The sequence below is a fragment of the Rana temporaria genome, chromosome 4 (genome assembly GCF_905171775.1).
Source record: "Rana temporaria chromosome 4, aRanTem1.1, whole genome shotgun sequence".
NCBI lineage: Eukaryota > Metazoa > Chordata > Amphibia > Anura > Ranidae > Rana > Rana temporaria.
Window position 1 is genome coordinate 88,187,509 of NC_053492.1, and position 15,847 is coordinate 88,203,355.

The window sequence follows — 15,847 nt, forward strand, 5'->3', positions numbered from 1 at the left end:
TCGGGACAGGCATACTGTAGCTCGCACTACAATGCCTGTCTCGATGGTAAAATCAAGTCAGAGAGGGTGAACTACCGCTTTAAGCTTACCCCCATCATCTGAGCCATTCTGGCTGGGGGTTAGTCCGCCAGAACAGCTTACTGAGGAGGAAACAAAGAAAAAAACATTTAGAAGAGAAATTGAAGGAAAAGGTTAGTGAACTAACAATGCACTAGCTTAAAGGAACCTATTTAGCAAATAAAAAACAAACCTTTACAACCCATTTAACTCACAGTCTGAAAGGCCTTGGGCTGGCCCTTTGCTTTCAAAATTAAAAGGATGAGTCCACCTTTTGCAAAATTCTAGTGAATGCACATATATTTGCAGGAAAAAAAGTTTGCATTTATGATTTTTCTTTATTTTTTTTTCAAATGAGGCGCATGCAAAGCATTGCAATGCGATCAGTAGGGTGACCACGTTTCCAACATCGCCATTCAGGGGCAACTTTGCCAAGGACCGGATGGGTTGTTGATTGTAGTCTCGGGGTTGACGGGGATTTCGGCGAGTGATTTGTCGGGCGAATGATCGTTTTAGCGCTTATATCATTCCAACATCATGCTTGGAATCGTATCAGGATGATCAAATCACATAATTTCTATTAGAGCCCTTTTTCACACTGGGGCGGTGCGCTTGCAGGACCGAAAAAAAAGTCCTGCAAGCACCGTCTTTGGGGCGGTGTGGGAGTGGCGTATACACCGCTCCTAAACCGCAACTGCCTTAGAAATAAATGGGCAGCACTGCCGAAGCACCTGCAAAGTGCTTCAGCAGAGGCCCTTTGTGGGCGGTTTTAACCCTTTCCTGGGCTAGCGGAGTTAAAAGCACCGATATAATAGCGGTAAAACGCAGCTAGCCCATGCCCCAGTGTGAAAGGGCTCTTACTACATTGTAATATATAATGAAATAGTCCAACTCACGATAATACTGAACCAGTGTCAATTGCCACCAGATCCAGCGTGCCACCATCACCTGCCACCAGATGCAGAGTGCCACCGTCGCCTGCCACCAGATGCAGTGTGCCGCCGTCGCCTGCCACCAGATGCAGCGTGCCACCGGCAACTGCCACCAGATGCAGCGTGCCATCGGGGACTGCCACCAGATGCAGCGTGCCATCGGGGACTGCCACCAGATGCAGCGTGCCACCGGCGACTGCCACCAGATGCAGCGTGTCACTTGCCACCATTGCCTGCCACCAGATGCAGCATGTCACTTGCCACCGTCACCTGCCACCAGATGCAGCTTGCCACTTGCTGCCCATAGCCTGCCAGCAGATGCAGTGTGCCACTTGCTACCCATAGCCTGCCAGCAAAAAGCAATGTATCACTTGCCACCCATAGCCAGCCAGCAGATGCAGTGTCACTTGCCACCCATAGCCTGCTACCAGATGCAGTGTCACTTGCCACCCATAGCTTGCCACCAGATGCAGTGCCACTTGCCACTCATAGCCTGCCACCAGATGCAGTGTCACTTGCCACCTGCAGCCTGCCACCAGTCTGACACACCAGAGCCCCGGGAAGGTGAACGCCCCTCCTGCCGCTGGCTGCCGATGTGGCTCCTACCAGTGGTAGTGTGGCCCGGGGGTTGGGGACCCCTGCTTTGGAGCATGCTGGAGCCAGCCCGGAGAAGCAAGCTGCTTTCTGTGGGGGCAACCGAGCCAAGCCTCAGCTCTGTGTGTCCATTCAGACACGGAGCTTCAGTTTGACCCCGCCCCCTCTCTCTCCTAATTGGCTAAATGGCTTAGATTGACAGCAGCCGGAGCCAATGACGCCGCTGTTGTGTCTTAGCCAATCAGGAGGGAGAGGCCCGCACAGCCAAGGCACTGTCCGCATAGAATGCCTTAAGATTAAAAAAAAAACTTTTGCATTGACAATACCTTTAATCTGAGCACCACAAACCAAAAATGCTATTTAATTCATTTTTATTATTCAAAGCATACTTGCCCATCCATTCATGTCTCTGTGCTTTATTTTGTTGAGAAATCACATTAAAAATCAACCCCTAGCATTTCTGGCCTTGGCCATTTTGAGTAGGGGCAGATGATTCATGTACTTTTACTTCTTTGAATTCACCTGCCCTTAGCTCAGGCACGCAAGCCCAAGAGGGTGTGCCTAATTAAGAGTACGGATAAGCCGAACACCCCCCCCCCCATTTGGTTGCTAATTTTAAAGGCTAATATGCAAGTTATTGTCGTAAAACGGGGTTGAGGACCCGGGGCTTGCCCCAGGGAACATGTATCAATGGAAAAAAAACTTTTTTTCGGGAGCAGTGATTTTAATGATGCTTAAAGTGAAAAAAAAATTCCTTTAAATATCGTACCTGCTGGGTGTCTATAGTATGCCTGTGAAGTGGCATGTGTTTAGAACTGTCCCTGCACAAAATGACATTACTATAAGGAAAAGGTAATTTAAAACTGCTTGTGGCTTTAATGTAATGTCTGGTCCCTGCAATATGGATGAAAATCATTGAGAAAATCACAGGTCATTACCAGCCCCTTTGGCCCTATATACTTTGAACAGCAGTATACAGGCGGTGCAAACAAGACAGGGACTGAAGATTTGTTGTTAAGTAGAATCTGTTTGTAATTTTGAACTGGTACTTTTTTAAAGTGTAGCTCCAGCCAAAAAATCTATTTTTAAACTTTTTGGAAAACATAGAGAAGGATTATCACCCCTGTAACATTTGTTTTGCTGTCTGTGCGCATCTGTTCAGAAGATTTCATCTCACTTTCTGTCCCAATGACAATAATTTTTTTTGAAAATGTGGGTTTTTTAGTGATAAAGCATCAGTGGAGAGGAGACACCTCTTACAGAAGAGAATTTCCCTTCCTAGGGGTAGATTTCCTCTCACTTCCTGTTGTCTCCTTCCGTTTGCAAGTAGGAGTCGTTTGTAAGTTGGATGTTTGAAAGTAGGGGCCTGCCGTATATACTCTGCAGAAATTTGGGCCCTAGGTGTTGGTGGTGCCACAACACTGTAAGCCCTCACAGTTAGTCTTGGTGGGCGCTGGAACGCCCTGCTGTGTGAACTATTATATCAAGAATTGTAATTACATGCCATTGTTGAACAGTGGTAGAAAAATTGGGCATTTGGTGCTGGCGCTGGTGCCACAACACTGTAAGTCCTCACAGTTACTCTTGGTGGGCGCAGGAATGGGCCCTGCTGTTAAATATTAGATCAAGAATTGTAATTACATGCCCCTGTTGAACAGGGGCAGAAAAATTGGGCCTTTGGTGGTGGTGGTGCTGGTGCCACAACACTGTAAGCCCTCACAGTTACTCTTGGTGGGCACAGGAATGGGCGCAGTGAAAATACTTGTTGATCAGCCACTGCCTGTGGTATTAATATGAGAACAACAGCAATTGTATTCACGTAGCTTTAGGTGCACACTATGCAGAGGACACGGTACACCCCGTGAAAATACGTGCAGATCCCCTGCCTGTGGTATTATTATGAGCAGATCCCTGCCTGTAGGAATTAATATGAGAACACCAGCAAATCTATTGACGTAGCTTTAGGTGCACACTGTGAAGAGGATACAGACAGTACACCACGTGAAAATACTTGCAGAATAATTCCCTGCCTGTGGTATTAATATGAGCAGATCCCTGCCTGTAGAAATGAATATGAGAAACACCAGCAAATCTATTGACGTAGCTTTAGGTGCACACTGTGCAGAGGACACAGACAGTACACCACGTGAAAAAAAAATGCAGCTAGCACAATCACCTGCCTGCCTGTCAGTATATTAGGAAGAGCGGATCTAGCTAAACTCAATACAGCGTATAAATATATATACAACACCTGGGATGCATATATATCCTCTACACACTGTAACTCTAACTGACTAGCCTGCCTGCCTGTTCTTTCTAACTCCAAAAAATTACACTCTCTCTCTCTCTGTAAACCACCGCAACACACTACACAAGGCTGACTTCCAGCTTTTAAATGTCCTTATTTCTTCTGAGAAATCCTCACTTCCTGTTCTTCTGTCTGTAACTACACACCGTAATGCAAGGCTTTCTCCCTGGTGTGGAGAAAGCCTCTTGAGGGGGGAGGGGGCGAGCAGGCAAGTCAGGACACTATCTACTTTGCAGAGAGAGAAAGGAGCTGTGTGTTGGTGGGCGTCCTGACACTGCTGCTCGCCCCCTCCCCCCTTAAGAGGCTTTCTCCACACCAGGAAGAAAGCCTTGCATTACGGCGTGTAGTTACAGACAGAAGAACAGGAAGTGAGGATTTCTCAGAAGAAATAAGGACATTTAAAAGCAAAATGGAAGGATGAGGTAAGTGAAGGAGGACTGCACTAAGGTAAAGGAAGCAAATTTAGGGGGAAAAAAATTCCTTTACAACCCCTTTAAGACTCTTGTCATAAAAAAAAAACAGATCCTTCCATTTGCTACTGTTGGGTTTATTCCATGCAAGCCTGTTTTGACTTTCGGAGACATATGTCCCCCTGAGTCCACCTGTTCCAGTAAGCTCACACTTCTACCGGTCAATACATTTCACGGAAGAAGTCACAAATTTATGTTTTGGAAATCCTTTTTCCTTCATCCATTCACTTGGTGGCACATTTTCTTTATATACATGGACTTTGATACATTATATATTTAGTTTATTACTGAGTCATCAACACTCAGTTGTTGTACGTTTGCACCATTTATTTATTGATTCCTTTATAATGTTTATTGTTAAGATTCACATTATATAAGCGCTACACATATACACCCATAAAAAAAAAAAAACATTTAACATCTTTGTGTTTTAAAAATGCGTGTGTTTTAGTGTGCACTTTAATGTATGTTGACCCATGGTTTATATGCTTTCTAATGCATTGTGCATCAAAGTACAAGAAGACGCATAATAAAACACATCAAGGTACACCAACACACAAATTGGAGCTCAACAAATCAAATTTCTTTGCATTACAAAGCTGATTAGTAGACTGCAGAGAGACTAATATAATGAACAGGTAATTATACTCATAAAAGTAAAATCACATAGAACAAAGAAATCTACAAATCTACACTCACTAGTCCCAAGTCTGCTTGTCCTCCTTTGATTTGCTGTGGGATGGCATATTGTGTTTCTAGCCGGACCTGTTTCACCTGTAGTTTGTCTATGGTTGCATTCCATTTCTCTACAAGGAGAGACAACTGTCTGAAGAAGTGCTTATTCAGCAAAATGTTACTTACAATTGGCACTGCTTCTAACTAAAAAAGATAAGAGTATACAGGTGATACTCAAAAAATTTGAATATTGTGCAAAAGTCCATTTATTTCACTAAGGCAAATTAAAAGGTGACTTTATATGAGATAGATTGATTACATGCAAAGCAAGATAGTTCAAGCCGTGATTTGTCATACCGTATTTTCCGGCGTATAAGACGACTTTCTAACCCCTTAAAATCTTCTTAAAAGTCAGGGGTCGTCTTATACGCCGGTAACCTAACCTTACCTTATCCCAGAATCGCGGCCGTACGATTTTTCAAATGCAGCGCCTCCGACGTCTTCTGTTCCGTGATAGGCGGAAACAATCAGCTTCCCAGGAGGCACTGTGTTCAGTGTCCGCCTATCACGGAGGCCCTCTCGTCCTCGGACGAGAGGGCCTCTGTGATAGGCGAACACTGAACACAGTGCCTCCTGGGAAGCTGAATGTTCGCCTATCACGGAACAGAAGACGTAGGAGGCGCGGCTTTTGAAAAAACGCACGGCCGCGATTCGCATGTCTTAGGATAAGGTAAGGGCACAGTCTGGTCATGTAATGGGGCACGGTCTGGTCATGTAATGGGGCACGGTCTGGTCATGTAATGGGGCAGGTCTGGTCATGTAATGGGGCACGGTCTGGTCATGTAATGGGGCACGGTCTGGTCATTTAATGGGGCAGGTCTGGTCATGTAATGGGGCAGGTCTGGTCATGTAATGGGGCACGGTCTGGCATGTAATGGGGCATGGTCTGGTCATGTAATGGCGCACGGTCTGGTCATGTAATGGGGCATGGTCTGGTCATGTAATGGGGCACGGTCTGGCATTTAATGGGGCACAGTCTGGCTTGTAATGGGGCACAGTCTGGCATGTAATGGGGCACAGTCTGGCATGTAATGGGGCACAGTCTGGCATGTAGTGGCATAGTCTGGCATGTAGTGGCATAGTCTGGCATGTAATGGTGGCACCGTGAGGCGAGGCATGACTAGTAGGAAGGGGGTAGTTTTATACGGTGAGTATATCCCAAAACCAACATTTTGGCTGGAAAATTAGGGGGTCGTCTTATACGCCCAGTCGTCTTATACGCCGGCGAATACGGTAATTGTGATGATTTTGGCCTACAGCTTATGAAAACCCCAAATCCACAATCTCAGAAAATTTAAATATTACATACAATCAATAAAGCAAGAATTGTACATAGAACAATATCGGACCTCTGAAAAGTAGAAGCATGCATATGTACTCAGTACTTGGTTTGGGCCTCTTTTGCAGCAATTACTGCTTCAATGCGGAGTGGCATGGAAGCTATCAGCCTGTGGCACTGCTGAGGTGTTATGGAAGACCAGGATGCTTCAATAGCGGCCTTCAGCTCTTCTACATTGTTCGGTCTCATGTCTCTCATCTTTCTCTTGGCAATGCCCCACAGATTCTCTATGGGATTCAGGTCAGGTGAGTTTGCTTGCCAATCAAGCACAGTAATCCCACGGTCATTGTACCAGGTTTTGGTGCTTTTGGCAGTGTGGGCAGGTGCCAAGTCCTGCTGGAAAATTAAGTCAGCATCCCCATAGAGCTCGTCTGTGGAAGGAAGCATGAAGTGCTCCAGAATCTCCTGGTAGACGGCTGCATTGACCCTGGACTTAATGAAGCACATTGAGCCAACACCAGCAGATGACATGGCTCCCCAAATCAACACAGACTGGAAACGTCACACTGGACTTCAAGCATCTTGCAGTATGTGCCTCTCCATTCTTCCTCCATACTCCGACTCCTTGGTTTCCAAATGAGATGCAACATTTGCTCTCATCAGAAAAGAGGACTTTGGACCAATGAGCAACAGACCAGGTGTGTTTTTCTTTAGCCCAGGTAAGACACTTCTGACGTTATTTGTTGTTCAGGAGTGGCTTCACAAGAGGAATACGACATTTGAAGCCCATGTCCAGGATCCGTCTTGATGCACTGACTCCAGCCTCAGTCCACTCCTTGTGAAAGTCCCCAACACTTTTGAATGGCCTTTTCCTGACAATCCTCTCCAGGCTGCGGTCATTCCTGCTGCTTGTGCACCTTTTTCTTCCACACTTTTTCCTTCCACATAACTTTCTATTAATGGGCTTTGATACAGCACTTTGGGAACATCCAACTTGTTTTGCAATTACCTTTTGAGGCTTTCCCTCCTAATGGAGGGTGATAATGATGGTTTTCTGCACAACTGTCAGGTCAGCAGTCTTTCCCATGATTGTGATTCCTACTGAACCAGACTGAGAGACAATTTAAAGGCTCAGGAACCCTTTGCAGGTGTTATGGCTTAATTATCTGATTAGAGTGGGACACTTTGAGCCTAGAATATTGCACCTTTTCACAATATTCTAATTTTCTGAGATTGTGGGTTTGGGGTTTTCATGACCTGTAAGCCATAATCATCACAATTATGACAAATCACGGCTTTAACGATCTTGCTTTGCATGTAATGGGCCAGATTCACATAGGAAGGCGCATCTTTGTGCGGGCGTAGCGTATCCTATTTACGCTACGCCACCGCAACTTAGACAGGCAAGTGCACTATTCACAAAGCACTTGCTCCGTAAGTTGCGGCGGCGTAGCGTAAATGGGCCGGCGTAAGCCCGCGTAATTCAAAGTAGGCTGGTAGGGGGCGTGTTGTATGGAAATTAATCGTGACCCCACGAAAATGACGCGCCTAACGAACGGCGCATGCGCACGCATGCTCAGTATCACGTCGAATTTTCACCGTAACTTACGCCGGCTCAATGCTTAGTCGACGTGAACGTAACCTACACCCATCCCCATTCACGTACGACTTACGCAAACGACGTAAAGTACGATGCTGTTTCGACGTCCATACCTTAACATGACTTACCCCTGCTTTATGAGGGGTAAAGTTACGCCGGTCGTACGCCTTACGTAAACAGCGTATTTTAATACGCCAGGCGCAAGTACGTTTGTGAATCGGCGTATCTAGCTCATTTGTATATTCAACGCGGAAATATATGGAAGTGTCCCTAGCGGCCAGCGTAAATATGCACCCCAGTCGTATCTTGGCAACAGTGAGACGTATCTGATTCTATGAATCAGGCGCATAGATGCGACGCCTCACATTCGGACTTACGACGGCGTATCAGGAGATACGCCGTCGTAAGTCCTTTGTGAATCTGGGCCAATGAGTCTATCTCATATATTAGTTTCACCTTTTAAGTTGCATTAGTAAAAAATATGAACTTTTGCACAATATTCAAATTTTTCGAATATCACCTGTAGAGTATGTCTTGGATGCCTTTGCTAATTACCAATTTGTCTTCAGCATTGCATTGTCCATGCAGGTCAAGGTAACAGAGTCTATAGAAGGAACTTCTCCTAACCCCCATATACTTACCTTACTTATATTCCCTGCAGCTCCTGAAGCTAAACCTATTTATGGACTCCCTGGCCTAGAACTAGTTTGTAACAATTGAATTACGGTATTAGAACAAGAATTTCTGTGGGAGAAGGCATGTTTAAAAACCTTAAAGCGGGGGTTCACCCTAAAAAAAAATTCTAATAATTACATCCAGCATACTAAGCATACTAAGGACATTTACTGTATGCAGGTCTTTTTTTTTTTGTCCAGGGCTTCCGGGTTCTGATGACTGCGGGACTGGGCGTTCCTATCCTTCAGTTAGATGATTGATGGCTTGTGAAGCAGTTCCCCTGTGGCACAACGCGCGTCACCAGATTTCCGGAAATAGCCGAGCTGCGAGTCGGCACTATACGGCGCCTCCGCAGTCAGCTCTACACGGGGGGCGCAGGCGCCGTATAGTGCCGACTCGCAGCTCGGCTATTTCCGGAAATCTGGTGACGCGCGTTGTGCGACAGGGGAAATGTTTCACAAGCCGTCAATCATCTAACCCAAGGATAGGAACGCCCAGTCCCGCAGTCATCAGAATGCGGAAGCCCTGGACAAGGCTGAAGGTTTTTTACCTTCATGCATTCTATGCATAAAAGAAACCTTCAATGTGCAGCTCCCCCCTCAGCCCCCTAATACTTACCTGAGGCCAAGGGCGGACTGACAACTCATGGGGCCCCCAGGCAATAGGAGATTATGGGGCCCCCAGGCAATAGGAGATTATGGGGCCCCCGGGCAATAGGAGATTGTGGGGCCACACAGTACTGTATATACACACACACACATACAGTATACATACACAGTATACACACACAGACACACAATATACACACACAGTATACATACACACACTAAAAAGATACTAGACAGGTGGGGCAGCTATAATCTTGGAATTTTTTTAAAAACACAGATTTTTACATACCGTTTTACTGAGGCTGGCAACCCTGATGGTTGCATGGGGCCCTCGGGCAGTGCCCGAGTGCCCAAATGGTCAGTCCGCCCCTGCCTGAGGCCCATCGTAATCCAGCAATGTGCATGGTAGCCTCAGCTCTCCTGGGTCTCTCTCATTGGCTGAAACAGCAGCGGGAGCTGCTTCTGTCAATCACAGCCAGTGAGGAGTGAGTGGGGGTTGGGACTAAGCCAAGCTCCGTATCCCATAGTAATGCAGATGCAGCTTGGGAGCGAGTACACGCGAGTGCCCCCAGAACACGTAGCTTGTTCTGGGGGAACTCGGCAAAGGGGAGGGGCCAGAATCACCAGCAGGGGACCCAAGAAGGAGGATCTGAACTGCTCTGTGCAAAACACAGAGCAGGTAATTATCACATGTTTGTTATTTTAAAAAAAATTGGAACCTTTTAAATCACTTTAACAAGATACCCAAATCTAAGCTGAACTAATTCCTTACTATCACCATCTGAATCTGATTAGCGCTGACTATGTGCCTTACACTCAATTGGACAATCTTCATTGACCCACTGGAGAGCAAGGGCCAGCCTGAGTGCATACAAATTGAAAAGATTTCTATTATGGAGAAAATGCTATGAAAAAATATTTTCCTTTTTTTTTTCTTCAGCAGAATAAAGATTGCTTGACTATTGTGCAAAAAAAAAAAAAAAATATTTCCACTCTCTCCTAGCAATATTTTTGAATAGTGTACACTGCCTGTGGCACATGTATTGTGCAGGGGTGCAAATTACAGGCATCTTTAAGATCCTGTGAATGTAGCTGGGTGCCGGGGATGCTGGATGAAGAGGAGAAGTAACAGGGAGGATGTTGAAGACTGAGCAAGAAGGGACAGTTCTCATTTAGTTGCTGCAGGAGAGCAAATAGGCAGGGTAGTCTGGCATAAAAGGCTGTGCATATTTGCAATATAAGAAAAGAGCTTCAGAGCCAGCTGGTAACATTCTCTGCACTGTGTAGTGGATATTTGCTAGCAGCTGGAAGATAGATCACAACCCTGCCAGCACTGACTGATCTTTTGCTATTATCAGTGCCTGTGTATTCCCTCAGATGTGCCTCTCATCGTTGTTGCCTCTGAGGGCCCATCTGTGCCGCCTATTAGTGCCCATCTGTGCTGCATATCAGTGCCACCCAATAGTTCCCATCAGTGCTGCATATAAGTGCTTCATCATCAGTGCCCGTCAGTGCAGCCTCATCAGTGCTCACCAGTGAAGGAGAAAACTTATTTACAATGTTTTATAACAGAAACAAACATTTTTTTTTTTACTTTTGGTCGTTTTTTATTTGTAGCGTAAAAAAAAAAAAAAAACACTGGTGATCAAATACCACCAAAAGAAAGTTCTAATTGTGGGAACAAAATAATAAAAATGTTGTTTGGGTACAGTGTTGCATGACCGCGCACATGTCATTCAAAATGCAACAGCCCTGAAACCTGAAAATTGGCCTGGGCAGGAAGGAATTGAAAGTGTCCTGTATTGAAGTGGTTAAATTGGAGCATAGGCATGGAATAAAGGATAAAAAAACTGCATACTCAGTAAGTGAATAAATCAGCACTGAAAGTGCCCAACAACTGAGGGTTTAAAGTGATAATAAAGTCTTGTTTTTTTTTGTATAAAAATAACAAACATGTCTTACTTACCTGCTCTGTGCAGTGGTTTTGCCCAGATCCTCTTTTCAGGTCCCTTGCTGGCGCTCCTGGCCCCTCCCTCTTGCCGAGTTTGCCATGGGGCACTGGAGCCGACCCACTGCTCTGTGTGTCCATTCAGACACGGAGCTGTGGCTCGGCCCCACCCTCTCTCTCTCCTTATTGACTCACTGACTTTGATTGACAGCAGTGGGAGCCAATGACGCTCACTGCTGTGTCTCAGGCAATCAGGAGGGAGAGTCCCAGGCAGCCGAGTCTCTTGTGCAACATCGCTGGATCAAGATGGGGCTCAGGTAAGTATTAGGGGGGCTGCTGCACAAAGAAGTTGTTTTATCTTAATTCATAGAGTGCATTAAGATCAAATAAAAAAAAAACTTCTGTCTTTAAAACCACTTTAATAGTGAATATGTGTAGATTTATTCACTAGCATAATGTTTGTCTAGTTTAACCAGCATAGAGAGTTGTAGGGCATTTGGCACACATGATCGTGTATACAAAATTAAAGATTTTGCATGAGAGCATGCCTTGAACAGTATTGTGTATTGGTCCTGCAAGCTCCAAATTTGACATCTGTGCAGGTGCATGGACCCAAACCCATCCAAGGATGTCAAACTAGGAACAGTGACTATGTCTGTTCATCTGCTGCATCCCAATTGACATCAATGGAACTGCCTGCTTAGGGATGCACAGAACATTCGATCTGATTGCCTCTCAGGGGATCAGGAAGGTATTTTTCCCCCTGCTGTAGCAAATTGGATCATGCTCTGCTGGGGTTTTTCGCCTTCCTCTGGATCAACTGTGGGTATAGAAATGGGTATATGGGATTGTACGATATTATTATTTAATTTTTTCATGGTTGAACTGGATGGACTTGTGTCTTTTCTCAACCTGACTAACTATGTAACTCCTGCGTGGGTAAACAGCCCTGTAGCACGCCCTGTGTAAACAAGGTCATCTGCAAGTGGGCCCAGGTCTTGAAGGAACAAAATCCATGCCCAGAACACCATCATTGTAAGGGATATTTACGTATAAGAATAGCAAAAAAAATGCTGGCAAGTCTGTTTAGATGTATTGCATCTTGAACATACCTTGGTGTTTTCCAGACCAGAGGTCTTTACATATTTTCCACCAAGCCTGAGATATTTTTACCGTCGCAAGTCTCCTGAAATTATTTGTCTGCCTGGGATTCCTCCTTGCTGGATTTCGGGGAGCATGTAAGTGCCATTTTTGAATCTTTAGGTATTCGTACTAGTATAAGAAAAAATATTTTCTTGGAAAGATCTAAGAGGACAAGACTCCCCAAAGGAAAAATAGAGGTCTACTAATGGCTAGAACGGACAATGATGGATCATGGATATAAATGTATTTAATTTGATTAAAGATATCAAAAAGGCCATATACAAAATAAAAAGTATCACTCTAATTACAAGAGCTGTAGAAAAGTAGTCTTGCTTAATAACAGTCGGTGTAGCACCGTTAAAACAAAAACAACAATAATAACAATTAGTACAAGTATTTCTTCTTTGATACCACATGGGAACTTCTTAACTGCATTTATTGTTTTTTTTTTTTTTTTCCATTTGGAAATGTATGTGATCCCCCTGCAGCCTGCTGTAAAATGTGTTGTTTGAAAGTTGTCAGTGTGCCTCCTGCATGTTGTCACTGGTGTGCATTATAATAATGGCACCACTTTACTCTGCTACTGTTAAATTTTACAAAGAGAATGTAAAAGAAGGGGCAGTGGCTACAGTGCCTCCACCATAGGAGCGAGCATAAATTGGGCTTTAGCCTTGGGTGGAGCCACAACCAGCAAAAGCAAAGTATTGCATGCACTTGGTCCCTTGGGAAAGTCAACAGTATATTACAAAGCAGCACTCCTATTTTCACAATAAAAGCTTCTTGTAAAAGCAATACCCATAGATTGTGCACAACCTCTCCTAAGCCTGTCTCCAAAACTCCTAGCTGGAAAACCCTTCCCATCATGCCTTAATAGCAGGATGCTCTGGATGTTGGGAGTGCTGCCCCAGCTCTGGATGTTGGGAGTGCTGCCCCAGCACTGCATGACTAGCATGGGCTCTCTCCCTCTATCATACAATGCTGAGTTTATCAGCTCTTGTGAGGGAGAGCTCCCTGCACAAATGCAAGTTCTGAATGAGCCAGAGCACTCATTCATGCTGTTCTGGGGTTCGTACACCATCATCTAGAGAAGGGGTCTCCAAACTTTCTAAACAAACAGCCAGTTTATTATCGTTCAGACTTTAGAGGTTCCGGACTGTGGCCAATAGGAATAACAAATGTCCTGGCATAAGTAAAAATACCCCATCAATGGTGTCATTGAGAGGAATAGTGTCCCATGATTGGTGTCCGTGAGAGGAATAGAGCCTCGTCATTGGTGTCCGCAAGAGGAATAGAGCCTCATCATTGGTGTCGGTGAGAGGAGAAGAGCCTCATCATCGGTGTCTGAGAAGAATACAACCTCATCATTGGTCTCCGTGAGAGGAATAGAGCCTCATCATTAGTCTCTGTGAGAGGAATAGAGCCTCATCATTGGTCTCTGTGAGAGGAATAGAGCCTCATCATTGGTCTCTGTGAGAGGAATAGAGCCTCATCATTGGTCTCTGTGAGAGGAATAGAGCCTCATCATTGGTCTCTGTGAGAGGAATAGAGCCTCATCATTGGTCTCCATGAGAGGAATAGTGCTTCATCATTTGTGTCTGGGAGAGGAATAGTGCCTCATCATTGGTGTCCAACATGCTTAAGGGGAATAGTGCTTCATCATTGGTGTCAATGAGAGGAATAGTGCCCCAACATTGATGTCCATGAGAGGAATAGTGCTCCATTATTGGTGTCTATGAGAGGAACAGTGCTCCATCATTGGTGTTCATGAGGGGAATAGTGCTCCATCATTGGTGTCCATGAAAGGAATAGCTTCATCATTGGTGTCCGTGAGAGGAATAGTGCCCAGTTATTGCTGTCAGTTGGAGGAATAGTGTCCCATTATTAAAGTAAAAGTCAGCCTGAATTTTTTAGGCTGGGCTTCTCCTATGTAAAAGAGAGGGGTAGGTAGAACCCGCGCTACAGACCTAATATTTTCAAGTGCTATAGTGGTACTAGTAAGGGTATGTTAATAATTAAGTGGCTGTCCCTACGTGAAATTCCACCGAAATGGAATGTAGAAAGTAAATGGGGGTGAGGTAGTAGGTGTTGGCGCCTCTTATTTTATGTATAAAAAAGTAAAAAAATATATAATAAAAAAAATGTAAATAAATGATGTGGTGCTTAACCAATATAAACCTATAATTAGGTCCACATATGACTTATTATGCAAATCAAACCGTATATTAAACCATAAACAAAGTAAACATTGTAAACATTATAAAAAATCTGTGCTAATTCAGAAATAAATAAATGAAAGTGCTCTGTGCCATGAATATCAACTGATGCTATTTTTACAGTCCATGCAAAAAAAGTGCTTTGTGCTTCATACGATATTATGCAGATGACAGTGTTCACTCAGTGCTCCCTCTTCTCATGCTCTGGTGGGTCCCTCACTCACCAGATCCAGGTACCCACAAGGGGTAAGAGGCCTTCACAGTATTAGCCCTGTGTTGCTCTCTGGCAAGTCTCCACTTGTTTGGACCCCTTCAATCTGTCATTGACTGTTCCTCAGAAAGAGATGCTGCTTCTCTGGATTTTGAATAGCAAAGACATTCATTCTATCCTATGGGTCAATTTGTTTTGCACTCCTGTGACCCGTTTTCAGCAGAGAGCAGTCTGAAGCCAGCTCTCCGCTGGCATCACTGCAATCAGTCGAGGCAACACTTCATCCCGACTTCCGAAGTCTGGATCCACCAGCTTCCTTGATTGATTTCAGTATGGAGGAGCAAAGCAGGAGTGAGAACAGAGCCATAGGCGGTGTTCGGTTCTTAGTGCAGAAACACCGGGGGACAGCTGCAGTATCGCTCTGATGCTACATCCACCAAGGTAAGTATGATTAGCCAAAAACATACTTCTCTTTTAATATCAGTGGGAGAAACGGTGCCATAAGGGCAAGCAAAGGGCTGCTTCTGGCCTCTGGGACACAGTTTGAAGCTCTAGCGCAACCTGACTTCGGGGGTTGACCACCTAGGAGTTTTCAGGACAGTCTGTGTACAGCCAACAGGTATAGCTCTTAAAAAGTTTTGTAATATACTGGGGAGGCTGCAATGCATAGGACATTTATTTAGTATACTTGCTCTTTATTAGTGTTTACAATTAAACAAACAAACTGTACATATCCAGTCAATACCAATATATGCATAACACATTTTTTTTTTTTACATGTTTACAGTAAAGATCGATTTACTTGTTACATATTAGTAAAGAACTTTAAATACCAGCTACTTTTCTGTGCATTGTATCCTTCAAACTTTCATTCACAAGGGTACATGTCATTTTAACCCCTTCCCGCTGCTGCCTTCCGGCCCCTTAAGAACTTCAAGATGGCGGGAGGCAGAGCATGCATTTGGGTCATGTGACCGGTATGATTGGCAGTCACATCATCGCAAAGCTCCTGATTGCAAGTATGCATCGGGAGCTTTCCAGATCCCCTCCGATGACAGTGCTGGGAATGCACAG